This window comes from Rutidosis leptorrhynchoides, chromosome 10 (assembly GCF_046630445.1).
Source record: "Rutidosis leptorrhynchoides isolate AG116_Rl617_1_P2 chromosome 10, CSIRO_AGI_Rlap_v1, whole genome shotgun sequence".
Taxonomy (NCBI): domain Eukaryota; kingdom Viridiplantae; phylum Streptophyta; class Magnoliopsida; order Asterales; family Asteraceae; genus Rutidosis; species Rutidosis leptorrhynchoides.
The window spans coordinates 255,764,906-255,783,553 of record NC_092342.1 but is presented as its reverse complement, the minus strand read 5'-3'; positions in this window follow the sequence as shown (position 1 = coordinate 255,783,553).

Below are 18,648 nucleotides of genomic sequence, written 5' to 3'. Positions count from 1 at the left end.
CTCAGAACCTATACTTCGACGCCATTGAACTTTAAAAGTTCTCATCTCTTTATTTCTCAACGTTTTCACTTTTTCATCGAGTATAGCAATCGGCTCCTCAACATACTCTAACTTATTGTTTAGCTCAATCTCGTCTAGTGGCACCCATGAAGAATCATCCGCAAGACACTTACGGAGATGGGAAACATGAAATGTATTATGGATCCCCGCAAGCTCTTCGGGTAATTCCAAACGATATGCAACTTCACCAACACGAGCTAAAATTTTAAATGGTCCAATAAACCGAGGAGCTAACTTTCCTCGTTTTCGAAACCGAATAACACCCTTCCATGGCGAAACTTTAAGCATCACCATGTCACCTTCTTGAAACTCAATCGGTCACCTTCGTTTGTCGGCATACGCCTTTTGTCTATCTTGAGCCTTTTTCAAATGAGCCCGAATCATATCAATCTTGCTATTCGTCTCTAAAACCAAATCGGTACTCCCGATTTCTCTTTGACCCACTTCACCCTAATATATCAGAGTTCAACACCTACGCCCATAAAGCATCTCGTAAGGTGGCATCCCGATACTAGTATGATAACTATTATTATACAAGAATTCCACCAATGGTAAGTGCTCATCCCAACTACCACTGAAATAAAAAATACACGCCCGTAACATATCCTCCAATGTTTGATTCGTACGTTCGGTTTGACCGTCCGTTTGAGGATGGTACGTCGTGCTCAATTTCAGTTGTGTACCTATATCTTCATGAAACTTTTCCCAAAACCGAGATGTGAAACGGGTATCTCGATCCGAAATAATAGATATAGGAACCCCTTGTCTCGATATCACCTCCTTGATAAATAACTTAGACAAAGCCTCCGATGATATCGCTTCCCGAATGGGAAGAAACATGGCACTTTTCGTCAATTGATCAACTATTACCCAAATCGAATCAAATTGGGTTCTCGCCGTCTTTAGTAACTTTGTGATGAAATCCATGGTAATGTGCTCCCATTTCCATTTTGGAATTTCTAACGGTTTTAACGTACCATACGGCTTTTGGTGTTCGGCTTTAACTTGCAAACATGTGACGCATTGTTCAACATACTTTACAACATCACGTTTCATGCCCGGCCACCAATACTCCTTCTTTAAATCAAGATACATTTTCGTCGCGCCCAAATGAATGGAATACTTTGACTTATGTGCTTCATCAAGTAGCACTCGTCAGAAATCTCCCATTCTAGGCACCCACACTCGTCCTTGAAAGGATAACAAACCATGCGGGCCTAAGGTAATAGACTCCGTTTGGCCCACGATTCGTTCCTCATATTTGTTGTTAACAAAGGCTTCAATTTGAGTCTCGCCAAGCTTTACAACAAAATTGTTAGTAATAATCATGCGTAACGATCCTACTCGTATCGCCAGATGTTGGCTCTTCCAACTTAATGCATCCGCGACCACATTCGCCTTACCTGGATGATAAAGTATTTCACAATCATAGACTTTCACCACATCCATCCATCTACGTTAATGATAATTCAAATCTCGTTGATCAAAAATATGTTTTAAGCTCTTGTGATCTGAATAAATCGTACACTTGACACCATGTATATATATATATATATATATACAAGTAATGGCGCCAAATTTTCAACGCATAAACAACCGCCGCCAACTCAAGATCATAAGTCAGATATCTCGTTTCGTGTTCCTTTAATTGTCGAGAGGCATACGCGATGACTTTACCTCGTTGCATTAGAACACAACCAATACCATTTAAAGAAGCATCACAATAAACTGTCATGTCCTCCACACCCTCCGGCAAACCCTAATACCGGAGCTTGACATAACTTCTCTTTTAACAATTGAAAAGCAATTTCTTGCTCGTTTTCCCAATTAAATCTCGTGTTCTTTCTCTTTAACTTTGTCAATGGAGAAGAGATTTTAGAAAAGTCTTGGATAAACCGACGATAATAACCGGCCAATCTGAGAAAACTTCGGATTTTCATAGGCGTAGTCGGTCGTCCCTAACTTTTTACCGTCTCAATCTTCCCCGAAACTACTTGAATACCATCCTTGTTCACAATATGGCCAAGGAATTGAACTTCCCTTAGCCAAAATTCACATTTGGAGAATTTTGCATACAACTTCTCCTTCCGCAAAGTCTTCAACACACCACGCAAATGATGTTCATGTTCCTTCATACTCTTCGAATAGACAAGTATGTCGTCAAAGAACACAATCACCGACTTGTACAACATAGGTTGGCACACTCGGTTCATAAGATCCATGAATGCCCCCGGTGCATTCGTAAGACCGAAAGGCATAACTAAAAACTCATAATGCCCGTAACGCGTTCGAAAAGCCGTTTTCTCAATATCTTCCTCACGGACCCGCATTTGGTGATAGCCGGACTGTAGGTCAATCTTAGAGAAATACGTTGCACCTTGGAGTTGGACAAACAAATCATCAATCCAAGGCAACGGATAACGATTCTTTATCGTCACTTTATTCAACTCCCAAAAATCGATGCACATCCGCATACTACCATCCTTCTTCTTCACGAATAAAACCGGAGCGCCCCATGGCGAAGCACTCGGTTGAATAAAACCCTTTTCAAGAAACTCTTGGGTTTGATTTAACAACTCTTGCATTTCCATTGGTGCTAAATGATAAGGAGTCTTAGCAATGGGAGTAGCACCCGGAACCAACTCAATACGAAATTCAACGTCTTTCTGCCGGAACACCCGACAATTTATCCGGAAAAATGTCTTCAAATTCACTAACCACCGGAATTTCATGAATGGATGGCGGCTCTTCACGAGTATCAACTACATAGGCAAGAAAAGACATGCCACTACTAACAAGAAAATGACGTGCCCGTGCATAAGTGCATAATGGCACAAGTCTTCTCCGTCTCTCGCCATGAATAATTAACTCTCCCCCACTTGGGGTCTTCAAGTGAATAGATTTCTCATGACATGCAGTATCGGCTCTATAACGTGAAATGTCCCGTTCATATTGATTATAAACGTTCCATATTAATTGATTTCGTTGCGAGGTTTTGACCTCTATATGAGACGTTTTTCAAAGACTGCATTCATTTTTAAAACAACCATAACCTTTATTTTATCAATAAAGGTATTAAAAACATTACGTAGATTATCAAATAATGATAATCTAAAATATACTGTTTACACACGACCATTACATAATGGTTTACAATAGAAATATATTACATCGACAAATGTTTCTTGAATGCAGTTTTTACACAATATCATACAAACATGGACTCCAAATCTTGTCCTTATTTTAGTATGTAACAGCAGAAGCTCTTAGTATTCACCTGAGAATAAACATGCTTTAAACGTCAACAAAAATGTTGGTGACTTATAGGTTTAACCTATATATATCAAATCGTAACAATAGACTACAAGATTTCATATTTCAATACACATCCCATACATAGAGATAAAAATCATTCATATGGTGAACACCTAGTAACCGACGTTAACAATATGCATATATAAGAATATCCCCATCATTCCGGGACACCCTTCGAATATGATATAAATTTCGAAGTACTAAAGCATCCGGTACTTTGGATAGGGTTTGTTAGGCCCAATAGATCTATCTTTCGATAATTCAACCATAGAATGTAGTTTTACGTACTTGTGTCTATTTTGTAAATGATTTATAAAACCTGCATGTATTCTCATCCCAAAAATATTAGATTTTAAAAGTGGGACTATAACTCACTTTCACAGATATTTCTGGCCACGGATCGATTCACGAACCTATACAAATATGTACATATATATCAAAGTATGATCAAAATATAATTACAACCAATTTTATTATGTTTTAAAGATTTGAATGTATTAAGTCAGCTGTCCTCGTTAGTAACTTACAACTAGTTGTCCACAATTAGATGTACAGAAATAAATCGATATATATTATCTTGAATCAATCCACGACCCAGTGTATACATGTCTCAGGCTAGATCACAACTCAAAGTATATATATTTTTGGAATCAACCTCAACCCTGTATAGCTAACTCCAACATTACTGCATATAGAGTGTCTATGGTTGTTCCAAATAATATATATACATGGGTCGATATGATATGTCAAAACATTTGCATACGTGTCTATGGTATCCCAAGATTACATAATATATTAGAATACATATATAATACAATATAAGTTAGCTAGGATATGATTTGTATAGATTTGTTAAACATTTCCCGTAGCTAAAAAGATCAAAAATATCCAATCTTGTTTTACCCATAACTTCTTCATTTTAAATCCGTTTTGAGTGAATCAAATTGCTATGGTTTCATATTGAACTATATTTTATGAATATAAATAGAAAAAGTATAGGTTTATAGTCGGAAATATAAGTTACAAGTCATTTTTGTAAAGGTAGTCATTTCAGTCGAAAGAACGACATCTTGATGACCATTTTGAAAAACATACTTTCATTTTGAGTTTAACCAAGATTTTTGGATATAGTTTCATGTTCATATGAAAAATCATTTTCCCATAAGAACAACTTTTAAATTAAAGTTTATCATAGTTTTTAATTATCCAAACCAAAACAGCCCCCGGTTTCACTACAACGGCGTATATCCGATTTTATGGTGATCATCGTGTTTTCAGGTTTTAAATCATTAAGTTAGCATATAATATAGATATAGAACATGTGTTTAGTTGATTTTAAAAGTCAAGTTATAAGGATTAACTTTTGTTTGCGAACAAGTTTAGAATTAACTAAACTATGTTCTAGTGATTACAAGTTTAAACCTTCGAATAAGATAGCTTTATATGTATGAATTAAATGATGTTATGAACATCATTACTACCTCAAGTTTTCTGGATAAAACTACTGGAAATGAGAAAAATAGATCTAGCTTCAAAGGATCCTTGGATGGCTTGAAAGTTCTTGAAGCAGAATCATGACACGAAAACAGTTCAAGTAAGATTTTCACTCGAAATAAGATTGTTATAGTTGTAGAAATTTAATCAAAGTTTAAATATGAATATTACCTTGAATTAGAAATATAACCTACTGTAAATAACAAAGGTTCCTTGATCTTAGATGATTACTTGGAATGGATTAGAAAGCTTGGAAGTAGACTTGCAAACTTGGAAGTATTCTTGATTTTTATGAAACTATACTTGTGGAATATATGAAGAACACTTAGAACTTGAAGATGGAACTTGAGAGAGATAAATTAGATAAAGAATATTGAAGAATTAAAGTGTTTGTAGGTGTTTTTGGTCGTTGGTATATGGATTAGATATAAAGGATGTGTAATTTTGTTTTTATGTAAATAAGTCATGAATGATTACTAATATTTTTGTAATTTTATGAGATAGTTCATGCTAGTTGCCAAATGATGGTTCCCACATGTGTTAGGTGACTCACATGGGCTGCTAAGAGCTGATCATTGGAGTGTATATACCAATAGTACATACATCTAAAAGCTGTGTATTGTACGAGTACGAATACGGGTGCATACGAGTAGAATTGTTGATGAAACTGAACGAGAATGTAATTGTAAGCATTTTTGTTAAGTAGAAGTATTTTGATAAGTGTCTTGAAGTCTTTCAAAAGTGTATGAATACATATTAAAACACTACATGTATATACATTTTAACTGAGTCGTTAAGTCATCGTTAGTCGTTACATGTAAATGTTGTTTTGAAACCTTTAAGTTAACGATCATGTTAAATGTTGTTAACCCAATGTTTATTATATCTAAAGAGATGTTAAATTATTACATTATCATGATATTATGATATATTAATATATCTTAGTATGATATATACAGTTAAATGTTGTTACAACGATAATCGTTACATATATGTCTCGTTTCGAAATCATTAAGTTAGTAGTCTTGTTTTTACATATGTAGTTCATTGTTAATACACTTAATGACATGTTTACTTATCATTTATCATGATTAAACATAGTGTATCAATATCTTAATATGATTCATATGTATTTAGTAAAACGTTGTTATAACGATAATCGTTATATATATCGTTTCGAGTTTCTTAATTCAATAAACTCAATTTTATTTATATAACTCATTGTTAAAATACCTAATGAGATACTTACATATCATAATATCATGTTAACTATATATATATATATATATATATATATATATATATATATATATATATATATATATATATATATATATATATATATATATATATATATATATATATGTCATCATATAGTTTTTACAAGTTTTAACGTTCATGAATCACCGGTCAACTTGGGTGGTCAATTGTCTATATAAAATCTATTTCAATTAATCAAGTCTTAACAAGTTTGATTGCTTAACATGTTGGAAACATTTAATCATGTAAATAACAATTTCATTTAATATAAATAAACATGGAAAAGTTCGGGTCACTACAGTACCTACCCGTTAAATAAATTTCGTCCCGAAATTTTAAGAAGTTGGAGGTGTTGACGTATCTTCTGGAAATAAGTGCGGGTATTTCTTCTTCATCTGATCTTCTTGTTCATCAAGTGCTTGAATGCTGACCACGGTAGAGCGTAAGCAGCATCTTGTCCCACTTGCTCTAGATAGGTATTCCACCATGTTAACGCAATACCTGTGAAGGTATGCGTAGCGTACTTCACTTTGTCTCCTTCAGCACACTTACTTATGGCAAACACCGATTCAACTTTCTCGGTCCACCGTTTCAATCCGATTGGTCCTTCGGTCCCATCAAATTCTGAAGGTTTGCAGGCAGTGAATTCCTTGTAGGAGCATCCTACACGATTTCTTGCGCTGTTAGCTGTATTGCTAGATTCAGAGTTATTGTTGGTATGTAGCGCGGTCTGTACTGCGGCTATGTTTGAAGCAAGAAAGGCAAGAAATTCCTCTTCGCTCATATTCAAGGTCTGTCGAGTAGTCGGTGTCATTTCCTTCAAAATAGGCAAATGAAACAAGTTAATCATACATAATATTAAGAGTAGTCAATAGTATCTCGTAGCATAATATGAACTCATTTATAAAAGCTTTTTCTTCATATTAGCGTTTTATAAGTTTAAATTTGGGTACTACCTACCCGTTAAGTTCATACTTAGTAGCTAATATACAATTCAACTACTACAATTCCATATGAAAAACTGATTATAATAATATATCACATACAAATATTCTTCAAACTTACAACTTCGCTATATTACATATAACATGAAATATAGTACACTATGATACAGGACAGTTTTGAAGATAAATCTAGTTAATACGCAAGTTGTTCAGCAAAGGAAATAAAGATACGTAATTCATAAGTCCATAAATAAGTCATGCATTCTGGTTTTACTAAGATGACTTCCCATCCTTGGTCTTGTGGAAAATAACCGTTATGACCATTAGCTAGGCAGCATGTTGTAATGTCGTCAAAAGGACGAGGGTTTCGTAATGTCCAACAGCCCCATAATAATCTAAAAACCTTGTTTCTCACCCCAACTACTGAATCCATCACTTGTGGGAAAGTTTTATTTAAAAGCTGCAATCCGATGTTCTTTTTCTCACTTTGATAAGAAGCGAACATCACTAACCGGTAAGCATAACATGCTTCTTTATGTTGCATGTTAGAAGCTCTTTCTAATTCACGAAATCCTATGTTGGGATATGTTGAGTCAAAATATGTTCTTAACCCGTAGCGTAAAATTGCATTTGTTTTCCCCGCATTTAACGCTTTAAAGAAAACACGGCGTAACTTACGGTCTCCCCAATGTGATATACCCCACCTATCAAAGGAAAGCCTTTTATAAACTAAGGCATTTCTGGAAAGTCTTTCAAATGTTTGACAAGTTAATTTCGCCATAACTAAATGTGCTGATGAATTCTGACCGACTCTTGACAAGATTTCCTCAATCATATCCTCTGGTAGGTATTCTAATATATTCGGTTGTCTACCCTTAACGTCCATTTTGTTTTTATACTGTAAATAGACAAGGATTAGATTCGTAATAACAAACAATACAAGCAATTTTTACATAGAACATAAAAGTACAAGCACACTACAATACATTTATTACACAACATGCTCACACCCCTCTAATCTGAATCACTGGTTTCTTCTTCTTCGGACTTGGTTCTTTTTCCTAATCTTCTAGGGATATATGATGTTCCTCTAATACGAGTCATCATTTTCCACATTGGTTTAGAAAAACCTGGTGGTTTAGAGGTTCCCGGGTTATTGTCACGATATTGAAAATACGGGTGTTGACGGTACATATAAAGTTCATTGGGGTCGGAATCAGATTTCTCTATTTTGATGCCTTTTCCCTTATTATTTTCTTTTGCCTCATTAAATTGGGTCGGGGTAATTTCTATAACATCATCGGAATCCTCATCAGAATCCATTCATCAGAAAATTGGTAATTTTCCCAATATTTTGCTTCCTTAGCGGAAACACCATTGACCATTATTAACTTTGGTCCATTGGTTGAGGATTTTCTTTTATTTGACCGGTTTTCTGTGGTTCCTACTATTCCCCCCTCCGGAACCTCTTCTTCTTTCAGTTCCTCTTCTTCCGTTTCCTCTTCTTCCGGTTTCGTTTCCTCTTCTTCCAGTTCTTCGGGAACTTGTGAATCTTGCCAATATATATTCGACTCTTCGTTATTATTAGGTGAGTCAATGGGATTCGTGCTAGAGGTAGACATCTATCACACAATATCAAACATGTTAAGAGATTAATATATCACATAATATTTACATCTTAATAATATATAGTTTCCAACAAAAATGTTAAGCAATCATTTTTAAAGAAAACATGATCGAAGTCCAGACTCACTAATGCATCCTAACAAAATCGATAAGACACACTAATACAAATTTTCTGGTTCTCTAAGACCAACGCTCTGATACTAAGTGAAATGTCCCGTTCATATTGATTATAAACGTTCCATATTAATTGATTTCGTTGCGAGGTTTTGACCTCTATATGAGACGTTTTTCAAAGACTGCATTCATTTTTAAAACAACCATAACCTTTATTTTATCAATAAAGGTTTTAAAAACATTACGTAGATTATCAAATAATGATAATCTAAAATAAACTGTTTACACACGACCATTACATAATGATTTACAATAGAAATATATTACATCGACATATGTTTCTTGAATGCAGTTTTTACACAATATCATACAAACATGGACTCCAAATCTTGTCCTTATTTTAGTATGCAACAGCGGAAGCTCTTAGTATTCACCTGAGAATAAACGTGCTTTAAACGTCAACAAAAATGTTGGTGAGTTATAGGTTTAACCTATATATATCAAATCGTAACAATAGACCACAAGATTTCATATTTCAATACACATCCCATACATAGAGATAAAAATCATTCATATGGTGAACACCTGGTAACCGACATTAACAAGATGCATATATAAGAATATCCCCATCATTCCAGGACACCCTTTGGATATGATATAAATTTTGAAGTACTAAAGCATCCGGTACTTTGGATAGGGTTTGTTAGGCCCAATAGATCTATCTTTAGGATTCGCGTCAATTAGGGTGTCTGTTCCCTAATTCTTAGATTACCAGACTTAATAAAAAGGGGCATATTCGATTTTGATAATTCAACCATAGAATGTAGTTTCACGTACTTGTGTCTATTTTGTAAATCATTTATAAAACCTGCATGTATTCTCATCCCAAAAATATTAGATTTTAAAAGTGGGACTATAACTCACTTTCACAGATATATCCTTCCTCGAAAATAAGACTTGGCCACGGATCGATTCACGAACCTATACAAATATGTACATATATATCAAAGTATGATCAAAATATAATTACAACCATTTTTATTATGTTTTAAAGATTTGAATGTATTAAGTCAGCTGTCCACGTTAGTAACCTACAACTAGTTGTCCACAATTAGATGTACAGAAATAAATCGATATATATTATCTTGAATCAATTCATGACCCAGTGTATACACGTCTCAGGCTAGATCACAACTCAAAGTATATATATATATTTGGAATCAACCTCAACCCTGTATAGCTAACTCCAACATTACTGCATATAGAGTGTCTATGGTTGTTCCAAATAATATATATACATGGGTCGATATGATATGTCAAAACATTTGCATACGTATCTATGGTATCCCAAGATTACATAATATATTAGAATACATGTATAATTCAATATAAGTTAGCTAGGATATGATTTGTATAGATTTGTTAAACATTTCCCGTAGCTAAAAAGATCAAAAATATACAATCTTGTTTTACCCATAACTTCTTCATTTTAAATCCGTTTTGAGTGAATAAAATTCCTATGGTTTCATATTGAACTCTATTTTATGAATATAAATATAAAAAGTATAGGTTTATAGTCGGAAATATAAGTTACAAGTCGTTTTTGTAAAGGTAGTCATTTCAGTCGAAAGAACGACATCTTGATGACCATTTTCAAAAACATACTTTCACTTTGAGTTTAACCAAGATTTTTGGATATAGTTTCATGTTCATATGAAAAATCATTTTCGCAGAAGAACAACTTTTAAATCAAAGTTTATCATAGATTTTATTTATCCAAACCAAAACAGCCCCCGGTTTCACTACAACGGCGTACATCCGATTTTATGGTGTTCATCGTGTTTTCAGGTTTTAAATCATTAAGTTAGCATATCATATAGATATAGAACATGTATTTAGTTGATTTTAAAAGTCAAGTTAGAAGGATTAACTTTTGTTTGCGAACAAGTTTAGAATTAACTAAACTATGTTCTAGTGATTACAAGTTTAAACCTTCGAATAAGATAGCTTTATATGTATGAATCGAATGATGTTATGAACATCATTACTACCTCAAGTTTTCTGGATAAAACTACTGGAAATTAGAAAAATGGATCTAGCTTCAAAGGATCCTTGGATGGCTTGAAAGTTCTTGAAGCAGAATCATGACACGAAAACAGTTCAAGTAAGATTTTCACTCGAAATAAGATTGTTATAGTTGTAGAAATTTAATCAAAGTTTGAATATGAATATTACCTTGAATTATAAATATAACCTACTATAAATAACAAAGGTTCCTTAATCTTAGATGATTATTTGGAATGGATTAGAAAGCTTGGAAGTAGACTTGCAAACTTGGAAGTATTCTTAATTTTTATGAAACTATACTTATGGAATATATGAAGAACACTTAGAACTTGAAGATGGAACTTGAGAGATATCAATTAGATGAAGAAAATTGAAGAATGAAAGTGTTTGTAGCTGTTTTTGGTCATTGGTATATGGATTAGATATAAAGGATATGTAATTTTGTTTTCATGTAAATAAGTCATGAATGATTACTAATATTTTTGTAATTTTATGAGATAGTTCATGCTAGTTACCAAATGATGATTCCCACATGTGTTAGGTGACTCACATGGGCTGCTAAGAGCTGATAATTGGAGTGTATATACCAATAGTACATACATCTAAAAGCTGTGTATTGTACGAGTACGAATACTGGTGCATACGAGTAGAATTGTTGATGAAACTGAACGAGAATGTAATTGTAAGCATTTTTGTTAAGTAGAAGTATTTTGATAAGTGTCTTGAAGTCTTTCAAAAGTGTATGAATACATATTAAAACACTACATGTATATACATTTTAACTGAGTCGTTAAGTCATCGTTAGTCGTTACATGTAAATGTTGTTTTGAAACCTTTAAGTTAACGATCATGTTAAATGTTGTTAACCCAATGTTTATTATATCTAAAGAGATGTTAAATTATTACATTATCATGATATTATGATATATTAATATATCTTAGTATGATATATACAGTTAAATGTTGTTACAACGATAATCGTTACATATATGTCTCGTTTCAAAATCATTAAGTTAGTAGTCTTATTTTTACATATGTAGTTCATTGTTAATACACTTAATGACATGTTTACTTATCATTTATCATGATTAAACATAGTGTATCAATATCTTAATATGATTCATATGTATTTAGTAAAACGTTGTTATAACGATAATCGTTATATATATTGTTTCGAGTTTCTTAATTCAATAAACTCAATTTTATTTATATAACTCATTGTTAAAATACCTAATGAGATACTTACTTATCATAATATCATGTTAACTATATATATATATATATATATATATATATATATATATATATATATATATATATATATATATATATATATATATATATATATATATATATATATATATATATATATCCATATATATGTCATCATATAGTTTTTACAAGTTTTAACGTTCGAGAATCACCGGTCAACTTGGGTGGTCAATTGTCTATATAAAACCTATTTCAATTAATCAAGTCTTAAAAAGTTTGATTGCTTAGCATGTTGGAAACATTTAATTATGTAAATAACAATTTCATTTAATATAAATAAACATGGAAAAGTTCGGGTCACTACAGTACCTACCCGTTAAATTAATTTCGTCCCGAAATTTTAAGCAGTTGGAGGTGTTGACGTATCTTCTGGAAATAAGTGCGGGTATTTCTTCTTCATCTGATCTTCTCGTTCATCAAGTGCTTGAATGCTGACCACGGTAGCGCGTAAGCAGCATCTTGTCCCACTTGCTATAGATAGGTATTCCACCATGTTAACGCAATACCTGTGAAGGTATGCGTAGCGTCTTCACTTTGTCTCCTTCAGCACACTTACTTATGGCAAACACCGATTCAACTTTCTCGGTCCACCGTTTCAATCCGATTGGTCCTTCGGTCCCATCAAATTCTGAAGGTTTGCAGGCAGTGAATTCCTTGTAGGAGCATCCTACACGATTTCTTGCGCTGTTAGCTGTATTGCTAGATTCAGAGTTATTGTTGGTATGTAGCGCGGCCTGTTCTGCGGCTATGTTTGAAGCAAGAAAGGCACGAAATTCCTCTTCACTCATATTCATGGTGTGTCGAGTAGTCGGTGCCATTTCCTTCAAAATAGGCAAATGAAACAAGTTAATCATACAGAATATTAAGAGTAGTCAATAGTATCTCGTAGCATAATATGAACTCATTTATAAAAGCTTTTTCTTCATATTAGCGTTTTATAAGTTTAAATTCGGGTACTACCTACCTTTTAAGTTCATACTTAGTAGCTAATATACAATTCAACTACTACAATTCCATATGAAAAACTGATTATAATAATATATCACATACAAATATTCTTCAAACTTACAACTTCGCTATATTACATATAACATGAAATATAGTACACTATGATACAGGACAGTTTTGAAGATAAATCTAGTTAATACGCAAGTTGTTCAGCAAAGGAAATAAAGACACGTAATTCATAAGTCCATAAACAAGTCATGCATTCTGGTTTTACTAAGATGACTTCCCATCCTTGGTCTTGTGGAAAATAACCGTTATGACCATTAGCTAGGCAGCATCTTGTAATGTCATCAAAAGGACGAGGGTTTCGTAATGTCCAACAGCCCCGTAATAATCTTAAAACCTTGTTTCTCACCCCAACTACTGAATCCATCACTTGTGGGAAAGTTTTATTTAAAAGCTGCAATCCGATGTTCTTTTTCTCACTTTGATAAGAAGCGAACATCACTAACCCGTAAGCATAACATGCTTCTTTATGTTGCATGTTAGAAGCTCTTTCTAATTCACGAAATCCTATGTTGGGATATGTTGAGTCAAAATAGGTTCTTAACCCGTAGCGTAAAATTGCATTTGGGTTCCCCGCATTTAACGCTTTAAAGAAAACACGGCTTAACTTACGGTCTCCCCAATGTGATATACCCCACCTATCAAAGGAAAGCCTTTTATAAACTAAGGCATTACTGGAAATTCTTTCAAATGTTTGACAGTTAATTTCGCCATAACTAAATGTGCTGATGAATTCTGACTGACTCTAGACAAGATTTCCTCAATCATATCCTCTGGTAGGTATTCTAAAATATTCGGTTGTCTACCCTTAACATCCATTTTGTTTTTATACTGTAAAATAGACAAGGATTAGATTCGTAATAACAAACAATACAAGCAATTTTTACATAGAACATAAAAGTACAAGCACACTACAATACATTTATTACACAACATGCTCACACCCCTCTAATCTGAATCACTGGTTTCTTCTTCTTCGGACTTGGTTCTTTTTCCTAATCTTTTAGGGATATATGATGTTCCTCTAATACGAGTCGTCATTTTCCACATTGGTTTAGAAAAACCTGGTGGTTTAGAGGTTCCCGGGTTATTGTCACGATATTGAAAATACGGGTGTTGACGGTACATATAAAGTTCATTGGGGTCGGAATCAGATTTCTCTATTTTGATGCCTTTTCCCCTATTATTTTCTTTTGCCTCATTAAATTGGGTCGGGGTAATTTCTATAACATCATCGGAATCCTCATCAGAATCCGATTCATCGGAAAATTAGTAATTTTCCCAATATTTTGCTTCCTTAGCGGAAACACCATTGGCCATTATTAACTTTGGTCCATTGGTTGAGGATTTTATTTTATTTGATCGGTTTTCTGTGGTTCCTACTATTCCCCCCTCCGGAACCTCTTCTTCTTTCAGTTCCTCTTCTTCCGTTTCCTCTTCTTCCGGTTCCGTCTCCTCTTCTTCCGGTTCTTCGGGAACTTGTGAATCTTGCCAATATATATTCGACTCTTCGTTATTATTAGGTGACTCAATGGGATTTGTGCTAGAGGTAGACATCTATCACACAATATCAAACATGTTAAGAGATTAATATATCACATAATATTTACATGTTAATAATATATAGTTTCCAACAAAAATGTTAAGCAATCATTTTTAAAGAAAACACGATCGAAGTCCAGACTCACTAATGCATCCTAACAAACTCGATAAGATACACTAATACAAATTTTCTGGTTCTCTAAGACCAACGCTCTGATACTAAGCGAAATGTCCCGTTCATATTGATTATAAACGTTCCATATTAATTGATTTCGTTGCGAGGTTTTGACCTCTATATGAGACGTTTTTCAAAGACTGCATTCATTTTTAAAACAACCATAACCTTTATTTTATCAATAAAGGTTTTAAAAACATTACGTAGATTATCAAATAATGATAATCTAAAATAAACTGTTTACACACGACCATTACATAATGGTTTACAATAGAAATATATTACATCGACATATGTTTCTTGAATGCAGTTTTTACACAATATCATACAAACATGGACTCCAAATATTGTCCTTATTTTAGTATGCAACAGCGGAAGCTCTTAGTATTCACCTGAGAATAAACATGCTTTAAACGTCAACAAAAATGTTGGTGAGTTATAGGTTTAACCTATATATATCAAATCGTAACAATAGACCACAAGATTTCATATTTCAATACACATCCCATACATAGAGATAAAAATCATTCATATGGTGAACACCTGGTAACCGACATTAACAAGATGCATATATAAGAATATCCCCATCATTCCAGGATACCCTTCGAATATGATATAAATTTTGAAGTACTAAAGCATCCGGTACTTTGGATAGGGTTTGTTAGGCCCAATAGATCTATCTTTAGGATTCGCGTCAATTAGGGTGTCTGTTCCCTAATTCTTAGATTACCAGACTTAATAAAAAGGGGCATATTCGATTTCGATAATTCAACCATATAATGTAGTTTCACGTACTTGTGTCTATTTTGTAAATCATTTATAAAACCTGCATGTATTCTCATCCCAAAAATATTAGATTTTAAAAGTGGGACTATAACTCACTTTCATGGATATATCCTTCCTCGAAAATAAGACTTGGCCACGGATCGATTCACGAACCTATAAAAATATGTACATATATATCAAAGTATGAGCAAAATATAATTACAACCATTTTTATTATGTTTTAAAGATTTGAATGTATTAAGTCAGCTGTCCACGTTAGTAACCTACAACTAGTTGTCCACAATTAGATGTACAGAAATAAATCGATATATATTATCTTGAATCAATTCACGACCCAGTGTATACACGTCTCAGGCTAGATCACAACTCAAAGTATATATATTTTTGGAATCAACCTCAACCCTGTATAGATAACTCCAACATTACTGCATATAGAGTGTCTATGGTTGTTCCAAATAATATATATACATGGGTCGATATGATATGTCAAAACATTTGCATACGTGTCTATGGTATCCCAAGATTACATAATATATTAGAATACACGTATAATACAATATAAGTTAGCTAGGATATGATTTGTATAGATTTGTTAAACATTTCCCGTAGCTAAAAAGATCAAAAATATCCAATCTTGTTTTACCCATAACTTCTTCATTTTAAATCCGTTTTGAGAGAATCAAATTGCTATGGTTTCATATTGAACTATATTTTACGAATATAAATATAAAAAGTATAGGTTTATAGTCGTAAATATAAGTTACAAGTCGTTTTTGTAAAGGTAGCCATTTCAGTCGAAAGAACGACATCTTGATGACCATTTTCAAAAACATACTTTCACTTTGAGTTTAACCAAGATTTTTGGATATAGTTTCATGTTCATATGAAAAATCATTTTCCCAGAAGAACAACTTTTAAATCAAAGTTTATCATAGTTTTTAATTATCCAAACCAAAACAGCCCCCGGTTTCACTACAACGGCGTATATCCGATTTTATGGTGTTCATTGTGTTTTCAGGTTTTAAATCATTAAGTTAGCATATCATATAGATATAGAACATGTGTTTAGTTGATTTTAAAAGTCAAGTTAGAAGGATTAACTTTTGTTTGCGAACAAGTTTAGAATTAACTAAACTATGTTCTAGTGATTACAAGTTTAAACCTTCGAATAAGATAGCTTTATATGTATGAATCGAATGATATTATGAACATCATTACTACCTCAAGTTTTCTGGATAAAACTACTGGAAATGAGAAAAATGGATCTAGCTTCAAAGGATCATTGGATGGCTTGAAAGTTCTTGAAGCAGAATCATGACACGAAAACAGTTCAAGTAAGATTTTCACTCGAAATAAGATTGTTATAGTTGTAGAAATTTAATCAAAGTTTGAATATGAATATTACCTTGAATTAGAAATATAACCTACTGTAAATAACAAAGGTTCCTTGATCTTATATGATTACTTGGAATGGATTAGAAAGCTTGGAAGTAGACTTGCAAGCTTGGAAGTAGACTTGCAAACTTGGAAGTAGAACATTTAGAACTTGAAGATGGAACTTGAGAGAGATCAATTAGATGAAGAAAATTGAAGAATGAAAGTGTTTGTAGGTGTTTTTGATCGTTGGTATATGGATTAGATATAAAGGATATGTAATTTTGTTTTCATGTAAATAAGTCATGAATGATTACTAAAGTTTTTGTAATTTTATGAGATAGTTCATGCTAGTTGCCAAATGATGGTTCCCTAATGTGTTAGGTGACTCACATGGGCTGCTAAGAGCTGATCATTGGAGTGTATATACCAATAGTACATACATCTAAAAGCTGTGTATTGTACGAGTATGAATACTGGTGCATACGAGTAGAATTGTTGATTAAACTGAACGAGAATGTAATTGTAGGCATTTTTGTTAAGTAGAAGTATTTTGATAAGTGTCTTGAAGTCTTTCAAAAGTGTATGAATACATATTAAAACACTACATGTATATACATTTTAACTGAGTCGTTAAGTCATCGTTAGTCGTTACATGTAAATGTTGTTTTGAAACCTTTAAGTTAACGATCATGTTAAATGTTGTTAACCCAATGTTTATTATATCTAAAGAGATGTTAAATTATTACATTATCATGATATTATGATATATTAATATATCTTAGTATGATATATACAGTTAAATGTTGTTACAACGATAATCGTTACATATATGTCTCGTTTCGAAATCATTAAGTTAGTAGTCTTGTTTTTACATATGTAGTTATTGTTAATACACTTAATGACATGTTTATGTATCATTTATCATGATTAAACATAGTATATCAATATCTTAATATGATTCATATGTATTTAGTAAAACGTTGTTATAACGATAATCGTTATATATACCGTTTCGAGTTTCTTAATTCAATAAACTCAATTTTATTTATATAACTCATTGTTAAAATACCTAATGAGATACTTACATATCATAATATCATGTTAACTATATATATATATATATATATATATATATATATATATATATATATATATATATATATATATATATATATATATATATATATATATATATATATATATATATATATCCATATATATGTCATCATATAGTTTTTACAAGTTTTAACGTTCGTGAATCACCGGTCAACTTGGGTGGTCAATTGTCTATATAAAACCTATTTCAATTAATCAAGTCTTAAAAAGTTTGATTGCTTAGCATGTTGGAAACATTTAATTATGTAAATAACAATTTCATTTAATATAAATAAACATGGAAAAGTTCGGGTCACTACAGTACCTACCCGTTAAATAAATTTCGTCCCGAAATTTTAAGCAGTTGGAGGTGTTGACGTATCTTCTGGAAATAAGTGCGGGTATTTCTTCTTCATCTGATCTTCTCGTTCATCAAGTGCTTGAATGCTGACCACGGTAGCGCGTAAGCAGCATCTTGTCCCACTTGCTATAGATAGGTATTCCACC